Source organism: Calliopsis andreniformis, unplaced genomic scaffold, assembly GCF_051401765.1.
Source record: "Calliopsis andreniformis isolate RMS-2024a unplaced genomic scaffold, iyCalAndr_principal scaffold0001, whole genome shotgun sequence".
Lineage (NCBI taxonomy): Eukaryota > Metazoa > Arthropoda > Insecta > Hymenoptera > Andrenidae > Calliopsis > Calliopsis andreniformis.
Genome location: NW_027480422.1, coordinates 33,956,577 through 33,971,113, shown reverse-complemented (window position 1 = coordinate 33,971,113; position 14,537 = coordinate 33,956,577).

Below are 14,537 nucleotides of genomic sequence, written 5' to 3'. Positions count from 1 at the left end.
ACTGTATTTTATGCTCCTGGCGTTGACTTCTTAGGCCCTGACCATTCGATCTGGTGGAGCAACGCCCTAGAGTGAAGCCTAGGTTGCCCGGAACGTAGAAATGACCATTACCTTCACACTGGTTGCAGTTATTCCTGTTATATGATGGAAAAGCTGTTGTATTCTTATTGTATTTCATGCACCTGGTGTTGACTTCCTAGGCCCTAACTATTCGATCTGGTGGAGCAACGCCTCAGAGTTATATCTAGGATGGCCCGAACGTAGAAATGGCCATAACTTTAACACTGGTTCCAATTATTCGAATTATACGATGGAAAAACTGTTGAATTTATTTTGTATTTTATGCTTCTGGCGTTGACTTCATAGGCCCTAACTATTCGATCTGGTGGAGGAACGCCCTAGAGTCAAGCCTAAGTTACCCGGAACGTAGAAATGACCATAACTTTCAAACTGGTTGCAATTATTCGCTTTATACGATGGAAAAACAGTTGAATTTCTTTTGTATTTTATGCTTCGGGCGTTGACTTCTAAGGCCCTTACTATTGGATCTGGTGGAACAACGCCCTAGAGTGGAGCCTAGGGTGCCCGGAACGTAGAAATGACCATTACCATCACACTGGTTGCTGTTATTCCTGTTATACGAAGGAAAAACTGTTGTATTTTTATTGTATTATATGCTTCGGGCGTTGACTTCCCAGGCCCTAATTATTCGATCTGGTGCAGCAACGCCCTAGAGTGAATCCTAGGTTGAACGGAACGCAGAAATGTCCATTACCTTCACACTGATGGCAATTACTCATTTTATACGATGGAAAAACTGTTGTATTTTTATTGTATTTTATGCTCCGGGCGTAGACTGCTAAGGCCCTATCTGTTCGATTTGGTAGAGCAATACCCTACAGTGAAGCCTAGGTTGCCTGTAACGTAGAAATGACCATAACTTTCACACTGGATGCAATTATTCGTTTTATACGATGGAAAAACTGTTGTATTTACATTGTATTTTATGCTTCTGGCGTTGACTTCTTAGGCCCTAACTATTCGATCTGGTGGAGCAACGCCCTAGAGTGAAGCCTAGGTTGCCCGGAACGTAGAGATGACCAGTACCTTCACACTGATTGCAATTATCCATTTTATACGATGGAAAAACTATTGTATTTTTATTGTATTTTATGCTTCGGGCGTTGACTTCTAAGGCCCTAACTATTCGATTTGGTACAGCAACACCCTACAGTGAAGCCTAGGTTGCCTGGAACGTAGAAATGGCTATCACTTTCACACGGGTCGCAATTATTCGTGTCATACGATGGAAAAACCGTTGCATTTTCATTGTATTTTATGCTTCGGGCGTTGACATCTAAGGCCCTAACGACTCTATCTGGTGAAGCAACGCCCCAGAGTGAAGCCTAGGTTGACCGGAACGTATAACTGACCATAACTTTCACACTGGATGGAATTATTCGTTTTATACGATGGAAAAACTGTTGTATTTACATTGTATTTTATGCTTCTGGCGTTGACTTCTTAGGCCCTAACTATTCGATCTGGTGGACAAACGCCCTAGAGTGAAGCCTAGGCTGCACGGAACGTAGAAATGACCATTACTTTCTCACTGTTTGCAATTATTCATATTATACGATGCAAGAACTGTTGTATTTGCATTGTATTTTATGCTTCTGGCGTTGACTTCCTAGGCCCTAACTATTCGATCTGGTGGAGCAACGCCCTAGAGTGAAGCCTAGGTTGACCGGAACGTAGAGATGACCAGTACCTTCACACTGATTGCAATTATCCATTTTATACGATGGAAAAACTAATGTATTTTTATTGTATTTTATGCTTCGGGCGTTGACTTCTAAGGCCCTAACTATTCGATCTGGTGGAGCAACGCCCTAGAGTCAAGCCTAGGTTGCCAGGAACGTAGAAATGACCATTACCTTCACACTGATGGCAATTACTCATTTTATACGATGGAAAAACTGTTGTATTTTTATTGTATTTTATGCTCCGGGCGTAGACTGCTAAGGCCCTATCTATTCGATTTGGTAGAGCAATACCCTACAGTGAAGCCTAGGTTGCCTGTAACGTAGAAATGACCATAACTTTCACACTGGATGGAATTATTCGTTTTATACGATGGAAAAACTGTTGTATTTTTATTGTATTCTATGCTCCGGGCGTAGACTTCTAAGGCCCTATCTATTCGATTTGGTAGAGCAACACCCTACAGTGAAGCCTAGGTTGCCGGGAACGTAGAAATGGCTATCACTTTCGCACGGGTCGCAATTATTCGTGTCATACGATGGAAAAACCGTTGCATTTTCATTGTATTTTATGCTTCGGGCGTTGACATCTAAGGCCGTAACTATTCGATCTGGTGGAGCAACGCCCTAGAGTGAAGCCTGGGTTGACCGGAACGTAGAACTGACCATAACTTTCACACTGGATGCAATTATTCGTTTTATACGATGGAAAAACTGTTGTATTTACATTGTATTTTATGCTTCTGGCGTTGACTTCTTAGGCCCTAACTATTCGATCTGGTGGACAAACGCCCTAGAGTGAAGCCTAGGCTGCACGGAACGTAGAAATGACCATTACTTTCTCACTGTTTGCAATTATTCATATTATACGATGCAAGAACTGTTGTATTTGCATTGTATTTTATGCTTCTGGCGTTGACTTCTTAGTCCCTAACTATTCGATCTGGTGGAGCAACGCCCTAGAGTGAAGGCTAGGTTGCCCGGAACGTAGAAATGATCATTACCTTCACACTGGTTGCAGTTATTCCTGTTATATGATGGAAAAACTGTTGTATTCTTATTGTATGTTATGCACCTGGTGTTGACTTCCTAGGCCCTAACTATTCGATCTGGTGGAGCAACGCCCTAGAGTGAAGCCTAGGTTGCCCGGAACGTAGAGATGACCAGTACCTTCACACTGATTGCAATTATCCATTTTATACGATGGAAAAACTAATGTATTTTTATTGTATTTTATGATTCGGGCGTTGACTTCTAAGGCCCTAACTATTCGATTCGGTACAGCAACACCCTACAGTGAAGCCTAGGTTGCCTGGAACGTAGAAATGGCTATCACTTTCACACGGGTCGCAATTATTCGTGTCATACGATGGAAAAACCGTTGCATTTTCATTGTATTTTATGCTTCGGGCGTTGACATCTAAGGCCCTAACGACTCTATCTGGTGGAGCAACGCCCTAGAGTGAAGCCTAGGTTGACCGGAACGTATAACTGACCATAACTTTCACACTGGATGCAATTATTCGTTTTATACGATGGAAAAACTGTTGTATTTACATTGTATTTTATGCTTCCGGCGTTGACTTCTTAGGCCCTAACTATTCGATCTGGTGGACAAACGCCCTAGAGTGAAGCCTAGGCTGCACGGAACGTAGAAATGACCATTACTTTCTCACTGTTTGCAATTATTCATATTATACGATGCAAGAACTGTTGTATTTGCATTGTATTTTATGCTTCTGGCGTTGACTTCTTAGTCCCTAACTATTCGATCTGTTGGAGCAACGCCCTAGAGTGAAGGCTAGGTTGCCCGGAACGTAGAAATGATCATTACCTTCACACTGGTTGCAGTTATTCCTGTTATATGATGGAAAAACTGTTGTATTCTTATTGTATGTTATGCACCTGGTGTTGACTTCCTAGGCCCTAACTATTCGATCTGGTGGAGCAACGCCCTAGAGTGAAGCCTAGGTTGCCCGGAACGTAGAGATGACCAGTACCTTCACACTGATTGCAATTATCCATTTTATACGATGGAAAAACTAATGTATTTTTATTGTATTTTATGATTCGGGCGTTGACTTCTAAGGCCCTAACTATTCGATTCGGTACAGCAACACCCTACAGTGAAGCCTAGGTTGCCTGGAACGTAGAAATGGCTATCACTTTCACACGGGTCGCAATTATTCGTGCCATACGATGGAAAAACCGTTGCATTTTCATTGTATTTTATGCTTCGGGCGTTGACATCTAAGGCCCTAACGACTCTATCTGGTGGAGCAACGCCCTAGACTGAAGCCTAGGTTGACCGGAACGTATAACTGACCATAACTTTCACACTGGATGCAATTATTCGTTTTATACGATGGAAAAACTGTTGTATTTACATTGTATTTTATGCTTCCGGCGTTGACTTCTTAGGCCCTAACTATTCGACCTGGTGAACAAACGCCCTAGAGTGAAGCCTAGGCTGCACGGAACGTACAAATGACCATTGCTTTCTCACTGTTTGCAATTATTCATATTATACGATGCAAAAACTGTTGTATTTGCATTGTATTTTATGCTTCTGGCGTTGACTTCTTAGGCCCTAACTATTCGATCTGGTGGAGCAACGCCCTAGAGTGAAGCCTAGGTTGCCCCGAACGAAGAAATGACCATTACCTTCACACTGATTGCAATTATCCATTTTATACGACGGAAAAACTATTGTATTTTTATTGTATTTTATGCTTCGGGCGTTGACTTCTAAGGCCCTAACTATTCGATCTGGTGGAGCAACGACCTACGGTCAAGCCTAGGTTGCCAGGAACGTAGAAATGTCCATAACTTTCACATTGGTTGCAATTATTCGTTTTATACGATGGAAAAATTGTTGTACTTATTTTGTATTTTATGCTTCTGGCGTTGACTTCATAGGCCCTAACTATTCGATCTGGTGGGCCAACGCCCTAGAGTGAAACCTAGGTTGCCCGGAACGTAGGAATGACCATTAGCTTCACACTGGTTGCAATTATTCCTGTTATACGATGGAAGAACTGTTGTATTTTTATTGTATTTTATGCTTCTCGCGTTGACTTCTTAGGCCCGAACAATTCGACCTGTTGGACAAACGCCCTAGAGTGAAGCCTAGGTTGCACGGAACGTAGAAGTGACCATTACTTTCACACTGTTTGCAATTATTCATATTATACGATGCAAAAACTGTTGTATCTTTATTGTATTTTATGCTTCGGGCGTTGACTTCTAAGGCCCTAACTATTCGATCTGGTGGAGCAACGCCCTAGAGTCAAGCCTAGGTTGCCAGGAACGTAGAAATGACCATAACTTTCACACTGGTTGCAATTATTCGTTTTATACGATGGAAAAACTGTTGAATTTCTTTTGTATTTTATGCTCCTGGCGTTGACTTCATAGGCCCTAGCTATTCGATCTGGTGGGCCAACGCCCTAGAGTGAAGCCTAGGTTGCCCGGAACGTGGGAATGACCATTAGCTTCACACTGGTTGCAATTATTCCTGTTATACGATGGAAGAACTGTTGTATTTTTATTGTATTATATGCTTCGGGCGTTGACTTCTCAGGCCCTAACTATTCGCTCTGATGCAGCAACGCCCTAGAGTGAATCCTAGGTTGAACGGAACGCAGAGATGACCATCACATTCACACTGATGGCAATTACTCATTCTATACGATGGAAAGACTGTTGTATTTTTATTGTATTTTATGCTTCTGGCGTTGACTTCTTAGGCCCTAACTATTCGATCTGGTGGAGCAACGCCCTAGAGCGAAGGCTAGGTTGCCCGGAACGTAGAAATGACCATAACCTTCCCACTGGTTGCAATTATTCGTTTTATACGATGGAAAGACTGTTGTACATATTTTCTATTTTATGCTTCGGGCGTTGACTTCTAAGGCCCTTACTATTGGATCTGGTGGAACAACGCCCTAGAGTGGGGCCTAGGGTGCCCGGAACGTAGAAATGACCATTACCATCACACTGGTTGCTGTTATTCCTGTTATACGATGGAAAAACTGTTGTATTTTTATTGTATTATATGCTTCGGGCGTTGACTTCCCAGGCCCTAACTATTCGATCTGGTGCAGCAACGCCCTAGAGTGAATCCTAGGTTGATCGGAACGCAGAAATGTCCATTACCTTCACACTGATGGCAATTACTCATTTTATACGATGGAAAAACTGTTGTATTTTTATTGTATTTTATGCTCCGGGCGTAGACTGCTAAGGCCCTATCTATTCGATTTGGTAGAGCAATACCCTACAGTGAAGCCTAGGTTGCCTGTAACGTAGAAATGACCATAACTTTCACACTGGATGCAATTATTCGTTTTATACGATGGAAAAACTGTTGTATTTTTATTGTATTCTATGCTCCGGGCGTAGACTTCTAAGGCCCTATCTATTCGATTTGGTAGAGCAACACCCTACAGTGAAGCCTAGGTTGCCGGGAACGTAGAAATGGCTATCACTTTCGCACGGGTCGCAATTATTCGTGTCATACGATGGAAAAACCGTTGCATTTTCATTGTATTTTATGCTTCGGGCGTTGACATCTAAGGCCCTAACTATTCGATCTGGTGGAGCAACGCCCTAGAGTGAAGCCTAGGTTGACCGGAACGTAGAACTGACCATAACTTTCACGCTGGATGCAATTATTCGTTTTATACGATGGAAAAACTGTTGTATTTACATTGTATTTTATGCTTCTGGCGTTGACTTCTTAGGCCCTAACTATTCGATCTGGTGGACAAACGCCCTAGAGTGAAGCCTAGGCTGCACGGAACGTAGAAATGACCATTACTTTCTCACTGTTTGCAATTATTCATATTATAAGATGCAAGAACTGTTGTATTTGCATTGTATTTTATGCTTCTGGCGTTGACTTCTTAGTGCCTAACTATTCGATCTGGTGGAGCAACGCCCTAGAGTGAAGGCTAGGTTGCCCGGAACGTAGAAATGATCATTACCTTCACACTGGTTGCAGTTATTCCTGTTATATGATGGAAAAACTGTTGTATTCTTATTGTATGTTATGCGCCTGGTGTTGACTTCCTAGGCCCTAACTATTCGATCTGGTGGAGCAACGCCCTAGAGTAAAGCCTAGGTTGCCCGGAACGAAGAAATGACCAGTACTTTCACACTGGTTGCCATTATTCCTGTTATACGATGGGAAAACTGTTGTATTTATATTGTATTTTATCTTTCTGGCGTTGGCCTCTTAGGCCCTAACTATTCGATCTGGTGGGGAAACGCCCTAGAGTGAAGCCTAGGTTGCCCGGAACGTAGAAATGGCCATTACCTTCACACCGGATGCAATTATTCGTTAATACGAATGAAGAACTGTTGTATTTATATTGTATTTTATGCTTCTTGCATTGACTCCGTAGTCGCTAACTATTCGATCTGGTATAACAACGCCCTAGAGTCAGGCCCAGGTTGCCCGGAACGTAGAAATAACTACCACTTTCTCACTGGTTGCCATTATTCCCCTTATACCATGGAGAAACTGTTGTATTTTTATTGTATTTTATGCTTCTGGCGTTGACTTCTAAGGCCGTAGCTATTCGATGTGCTAGAGCAACGGCCTAGAGCGAAGGCTAGGTTGCCCGGAACGTAGAAATGACCTTTACCTTCACACTGTTTGCAAATATACATTATATACGATGGAAAAACTGTTGTATTTTTATTGTATTTTATGCTTCTGGCGTCGACTTCTAAGTCCCTAGCTATTCGATCTGGTGGAGCAACGCCCTGGAGTGAAGCCTAGGTTGCCCGGAACGTAGAAATGACCATTACCTTCACACTGGTTGCAGTTATTCCTGTTATATGATGGAAAGGCTGTTGTATTCTTATTGTATTTTATGCACCTGGTGTTGACTTCCTAGGCCCTAACTATTCGATCTGGTGGAGCAACGCCTCAGAGTTATATCTAGGATGGCCCGAAAGTAGAAATGGCCATAACTTTAACACTGGTTGCAATTATTCGAACTATACAATGGAAAAACTGTTGAATTTATTTTGTATTTTATGCTTCTGGCCTTGACTTCATAGGCCCTAACTATTCGATCTGGTGTAGGAACGCCCTAGAGTCAAGCCTAAGTTGCCCGGAACGTAGAAATGACCATAACTTTCACACTGGTTGCAATTATTCGTTTTATACGATGGAAAAACAGTTGAATTTCTTTTGTATTTTATGCTTCTGGCGTTGACTTCATAGGCCCTAACTGTTCGATCTGGTGGGCCAACGCCCTAGATGAAGCCTTGGTTGCCCGGAACGTAGGAATGACCATTAGCTTCACACTGGTTGCAATTATTCCTGTTATACGATGGAAGAACAGTTGTATTTTTATTGTATTTTATGCTTCTCGCGTTGACTTCTTAGGCCCGAACAATTCGATCTGGTGGACAAACGCCCTAGAGTGAAGCCTAGGTTGCACGGAACGTAGAAATGACCAATACTTTCACACTGTTTGCAATTATTCATATTATACGATGCAAAAACTGTTGTATTTACATTGTATTTTATGCTTCTGGGGTTGACTTCTTAGGCCCTAACTATTCGATCTGGTGGAGCAACGTCCTAGAGTGAAGGCTAGGTTGCCCGAAACGTAGAAATGACCATCACTCTCACACTGGTTGTAATTACTCCTGTAATGCGATGGAAAAACTGTTGTATCTTTATTGTGTTTTATGCTTCTGGCGTTGACTTCATAGGCCCTAACTATTCGATCTGGTGGAGGAACGCCCTAGAGTCAGGCCTAAGTTGCCCGGAACGTAGAAATGACCATAACTTTCAAACTGGTTGCAATTATTCGTTTTATACGATGGAAAAACAGTTGAATTTCTTTTGTATTTTATGCTTCTGGCGTTGACTTCTTAGGCCCTAACTATTCGATTCGGTGGAGCAACGCCTCAGAGTTATATCTAGGGTGCCCGGAACGTACAAATGGCCATCACTATCACACTGGTTGCAATTATTCGTTTTATACGATGGAAAAGCTGTTGTATTTATATTGTGTTTTATGCTTCTGGCGTTGAATTCTAAGTCCGTAGCTATTCGATCTGGTGGAGAAACGCCCTATAGTGTAGTCTAGGTTGCCCGGAACGCAGAAATGACCATTACATTCACACGCTTTGCAATTATTCATTTTATACGATGGAGAAACCCTTGTATTTGTATTGTATTTTATGCTTCTGGCGTTGACTTCTAAGGCCCAAACCATTAGATATCGTGGACCAACGCCCTGCAGTGAAGCCTATGTTGCGCGGAGCGTAGAAATGACCATTACATTCACACTGTTTGCAATAATTCATTTTATACGATGGAGAAACCCTTGTATTTGTATTGTATTTTATGCTTCTGGCGTTGACTTCTAAGGCCCTACCGATTGGATCTGGTGGAGCAACGCCCTAGAGTCAAGCCTAGGTTGCGCGGAACGTAGAAATGAGCATAACTTGCACACTGGTTGCAAATTGCTCGTTTTATACGACGGAAAAACTGTTTTATTTATTTTGTATTTTATGCTCCGGGCGTAGACTTCTAAGGCCCTAGATATTCGATCTGGTGAAGCAACGCCCTGGAGTGAAGCCTAGGTTTCCCGGAACGTAGAAATGACCATTACTTTCACACTGGTTGCAATTATTCTTTTTATACGATGGAAAAGCTGTTGTATTTATATTGTGTTTTATGCTTCTGGCGTTGTCTTCTTAGGCAGTAACTATTGGATCTGGTGGAGCAATGCTCTAGAGTAAGGCCTAGGTTGCCCGGAACGTAGAAATGACCTGTACTTTCACACTGGTTGCAGTTATTCCTGTTATACGGTGGAAAAACTGTTGCATTTTTATTGTGATTTTATGCTTCTGGCGTTGACTTCTAAGTCCCTAGCTATTCGATCTGGTGGAGCAATACCCTACAGTGAAGCCTAGGTTGCCTGTAACGTAGAAATGACCATAACTTTCACACTGGATGCAATTATTCGTTTTATACGATGGAAAAACTGTTGTATTTTTATTGTATTCTATGCTCCGGGCGTAGACTTCTAAGGCCCTATCTATTCGATTTGGTAGAGCAACACCCTACAGTGAAGCCTAGGTTGCCGGGAACGTAGAAATGGCTATCACTTTCGCACGGGTCGCAATTATTCGTGTCATACGATGGAAAAACCGTTGCATTTTCATTGTATTTTATGCTTCGGGCGTTGACATCTAAGGCCCTAACTATTCGATCTGGTGGAGCAACGCCCTAGAGTGAAGCCTAGGTTGACCGGAACGTAGAACTGACCATAACTTTCACGCTGGATGCAATTATTCGTTTTATACGATGGAAAAACTGTTGTATTTACATTGTATTTTATGCTTCTGGCGTTGACTTCTTAGGCCCTAACTATTCGATCTGGTGGACAAACGCCCTAGAGTGAAGCCTAGGCTGCACGGAACGTAGAAATGACCATTACTTTCTCACTGTTTGCAATTATTCATATTATAAGATGCAAGAACTGTTGTATTTGCATTGTATTTTATGCTTCTGGCGTTGACTTCTTAGTGCCTAACTATTCGATCTGGTGGAGCAACGCCCTAGAGTGAAGGCTAGGTTGCCCGGAACGTAGAAATGATCATTACCTTCACACTGGTTGCAGTTATTCCTGTTATATGATGGAAAAACTGTTGTATTCTTATTGTATGTTATGCGCCTGGTGTTGACTTCCTAGGCCCTAACTATTCGATCTGGTGGAGCAACGCCCTAGAGTAAAGCCTAGGTTGCCCGGAACGAAGAAATGACCAGTACTTTCACACTGGTTGCCATTATTCCTGTTATACGATGGGAAAACTGTTGTATTTATATTGTATTTTATCTTTCTGGCGTTGGCCTCTTAGGCCCTAACTATTCGATCTGGTGGGGAAACGCCCTAGAGTGAAGCCTAGGTTGCCCGGAACGTAGAAATGGCCATTACCTTCACACCGGATGCAATTATTCGTTAATACGAATGAAGAACTGTTGTATTTATATTGTATTTTATGCTTCTTGCATTGACTCCGTAGTCGCTAACTATTCGATCTGGTATAACAACGCCCTAGAGTCAGGCCCAGGTTGCCCGGAACGTAGAAATAACTACCACTTTCTCACTGGTTGCCATTATTCCCCTTATACCATGGAGAAACTGTTGTATTTTTATTGTATTTTATGCTTCTGGCGTTGACTTCTAAGGCCGTAGCTATTCGATGTGCTAGAGCAACGGCCTAGAGCGAAGGCTAGGTTGCCCGGAACGTAGAAATGACCTTTACCTTCACACTGTTTGCAAATATACATTATATACGATGGAAAAACTGTTGTATTTTTATTGTATTTTATGCTTCTGGCGTCGACTTCTAAGTCCCTAGCTATTCGATCTGGTGGAGCAACGCCCTGGAGTGAAGCCTAGGTTGCCCGGAACGTAGAAATGACCATTACCTTCACACTGGTTGCAGTTATTCCTGTTATATGATGGAAAGGCTGTTGTATTCTTATTGTATTTTATGCACCTGGTGTTGACTTCCTAGGCCCTAACTATTCGATCTGGTGGAGCAACGCCTCAGAGTTATATCTAGGATGGCCCGAAAGTAGAAATGGCCATAACTTTAACACTGGTTGCAATTATTCGAACTATACAATGGAAAAACTGTTGAATTTATTTTGTATTTTATGCTTCTGGCCTTGACTTCATAGGCCCTAACTATTCGATCTGGTGTAGGAACGCCCTAGAGTCAAGCCTAAGTTGCCCGGAACGTAGAAATGACCATAACTTTCACACTGGTTGCAATTATTCGTTTTATACGATGGAAAAACAGTTGAATTTCTTTTGTATTTTATGCTTCTGGCGTTGACTTCATAGGCCCTAACTGTTCGATCTGGTGGGCCAACGCCCTAGATGAAGCCTTGGTTGCCCGGAACGTAGGAATGACCATTAGCTTCACACTGGTTGCAATTATTCCTGTTATACGATGGAAGAACAGTTGTATTTTTATTGTATTTTATGCTTCTCGCGTTGACTTCTTAGGCCCGAACAATTCGATCTGGTGGACAAACGCCCTAGAGTGAAGCCTAGGTTGCACGGAACGTAGAAATGACCAATACTTTCACACTGTTTGCAATTATTCATATTATACGATGCAAAAACTGTTGTATTTACATTGTATTTTATGCTTCTGGGGTTGACTTCTTAGGCCCTAACTATTCGATCTGGTGGAGCAACGTCCTAGAGTGAAGGCTAGGTTGCCCGAAACGTAGAAATGACCATCACTCTCACACTGGTTGTAATTACTCCTGTAATGCGATGGAAAAACTGTTGTATCTTTATTGTGTTTTATGCTTCTGGCGTTGACTTCATAGGCCCTAACTATTCGATCTGGTGGAGGAACGCCCTAGAGTCAGGCCTAAGTTGCCCGGAACGTAGAAATGACCATAACTTTCAAACTGGTTGCAATTATTCGTTTTATACGATGGAAAAACAGTTGAATTTCTTTTGTATTTTATGCTTCTGGCGTTGACTTCTTAGGCCCTAACTATTCGATTCGGTGGAGCAACGCCTCAGAGTTATATCTAGGGTGCCCGGAACGTACAAATGGCCATCACTATCACACTGGTTGCAATTATTCGTTTTATACGATGGAAAAGCTGTTGTATTTATATTGTGTTTTATGCTTCTGGCGTTGAATTCTAAGTCCGTAGCTATTCGATCTGGTGGAGAAACGCCCTATAGTGTAGTCTAGGTTGCCCGGAACGCAGAAATGACCATTACATTCACACGCTTTGCAATTATTCATTTTATACGATGGAGAAACCCTTGTATTTGTATTGTATTTTATGCTTCTGGCGTTGACTTCTAAGGCCCAAACCATTAGATATCGTGGACCAACGCCCTGCAGTGAAGCCTATGTTGCGCGGAGCGTAGAAATGACCATTACATTCACACTGTTTGCAATAATTCATTTTATACGATGGAGAAACCCTTGTATTTGTATTGTATTTTATGCTTCTGGCGTTGACTTCTAAGGCCCTACCGATTGGATCTGGTGGAGCAACGCCCTAGAGTCAAGCCTAGGTTGCGCGGAACGTAGAAATGAGCATAACTTGCACACTGGTTGCAAATTGCTCGTTTTATACGACGGAAAAACTGTTTTATTTATTTTGTATTTTATGCTCCGGGCGTAGACTTCTAAGGCCCTAGATATTCGATCTGGTGAAGCAACGCCCTGGAGTGAAGCCTAGGTTTCCCGGAACGTAGAAATGACCATTACTTTCACACTGGTTGCAATTATTCTTTTTATACGATGGAAAAGCTGTTGTATTTATATTGTGTTTTATGCTTCTGGCGTTGTCTTCTTAGGCAGTAACTATTGGATCTGGTGGAGCAATGCTCTAGAGTAAGGCCTAGGTTGCCCGGAACGTAGAAATGACCTGTACTTTCACACTGGTTGCAGTTATTCCTGTTATACGGTGGAAAAACTGTTGCATTTTTATTGTGATTTTATGCTTCTGGCGTTGACTTCTAAGTCCCTAGCTATTCGATCTGGTGGAGCAAGGCCCTAGAGCGAAGCCTAGGTTACCGGGAACATAGAAATGACCGTTACTTTCACACGGGTTGCAGCCTTCCTGTTATACGATGGAAAAACTGTTGCATTTGTATTGTATTTTATGCTTCTGGTGTTGTATTCAAAGTCCCTGGCTATTCGATCTGGTGGAGCAACGCCCTGGAGTTAAGCCTAGGTTGCCCGGGATCGTAGAAATGACCATAACTTTCACACTGATTGCAATTAATCCTTTTATACGATGGAAAAACTGTTGCATTTTTATTGTATTTTATGCTTCTGGTGTTGTATTCAAAGTCCCTGGCTATTCGATCTGGTGGAGCAACGCCCTGGAGTTAAGCCTAGGTTGCCCGGGATCGTAGAAATGACCATAACTTTCACACTGGTTGCAATTATTCCTGTTATACGATGGAAAAACTGTTGCATTTTTATTGTATTTTATGCTTGTGGGGTTGACTTCTAAGTCCCTAGCTATTCGATCTGGTGGAGCAAGCCCCTAGAGCGAACGCCTACGTTGCACGGAACGTAGAAATGACCAGTACTTTCACACTGTTTGCGATTTTTCCTGTTATACGATGGAAAAACTGTTGTGTTTATATTTTATTTTATGCTTCTGGCGTTGACTTATTAGGCCATAATTATTCGATCTGGAGGAACAACGCCCTAGGTTGAAGCCTAGGTTGCCCGGAACGTAGAAATGACCATTACTTTCACACTGGATGCAATTATTCCTGTTATACGATGAAAAGCTGTTGTATTTTTATTGTATTTTATGCTTCTGGCGTTGAATTCTAAGTCCCTAGCTATTCGATGTGGGTGGAGCAATGCTTCAGTGTTAAGTCTATGATACCCGGAACGTAGAAATGGGCATTACTTTCACACTGGTTGCAATTATTCGTTAATACGAATGAAGAACTGTTGTATTTATATTGTATTTTATGCTTCTGGCATTGACTCCTTAGGCGCTAGCTATTCGATCTGGTATAACAACGCCCTATAGTCAAGCTTACGTTGCCCGGAACGTAGAAATGACTACCACTTTCACACTGGTTGCAATTATTCCACTTATACCATGGAGAAACTGTTGTATTTTTATTGTATTTTATGCTTCTGGCGTTGACTTCTAAGGCCGTAGCTATTAGATGTGGTGGAGCAACTCCCTAGAGTGAAGCCTAGCTTGCCCGCAAC